Raw genomic sequence first — 880 nt, 5'->3', positions numbered from 1 at the left:
AGCTATTCTGAGAGCATCCGAGCAAAGGAATGAATGGAAAATCATGATCGCCGATGTCTGCCACAGATCTGGCACTGGATGATGATGACTTTCCAGGATTTCAAAACAATATTTTTGTTTTTATTCTTTCCCTTCCCCCCCCGAAGGTTTAACGCCCAACACCTGTTACCTGAAAAATTGGCAAATGTATGGGCTAAGAAATGATATTCTTTGTCAACACACAAAGGATGCTGCCTTGATAGAGGAAGCAGACTGTGCTGTTGAGGCTAGAGAGGTGAGCAGAGTAAGCCTGATTCCCCGTTTGGACGTCTCTATTGACATCCACCCCTTGGCGCCCATATTACCTTATGCAGCTGTCAGCCCGTAAAAACGTTACTAAAACTAAAACAAACGATGCTTGAAAAGACTTTCTACAAGGAAGTAAGATGGCATAGTTTCAACCTTTTCATTTTGCATTGTGAAAGCTTATTCAAGAGGATGGATCTCTAAAAACAAATACCGTCTCCGTCAAGACCTCGCGAAGTGTCCGATTTAGTGAAGAGACTCGAAAACTCCGCAAGCATCCAAAGTTCAAAAACGCCTAGTTGTGATTCGAACCAGGGTCAATCGCACTATAGAACGGCGCTATTCCAAATGAGCATATATACTTATACTTATACTTATACTTATAGGCTACATGTACAGCTATTGTTAACTTTTCACTTTTCAAAGGAAACTTCCTATCAACTATTAGAGGTAGATCAAGCCTCGTCATCCTTTTGATTGCATTGCACCATGTTAGTGGTGGCGCGTAACTTGAACGCTAAATCGATGCAATGAGCACAACATATTACTCTCGTTGAATGTTTGCTTTGCTGTGTGAAACGTCATGTCAGGAAGG

The sequence above is a fragment of the Aplysia californica genome, unplaced genomic scaffold (assembly GCF_000002075.1).
Source record: "Aplysia californica isolate F4 #8 unplaced genomic scaffold, AplCal3.0 scaffold00079, whole genome shotgun sequence".
In the NCBI taxonomy this organism is placed as follows: Eukaryota; Metazoa; Mollusca; class Gastropoda; order Aplysiida; family Aplysiidae; genus Aplysia; species Aplysia californica.
The sequence above is the reverse complement of the archived record's forward strand: the minus strand, read 5'-3'. Positions refer to the sequence as shown.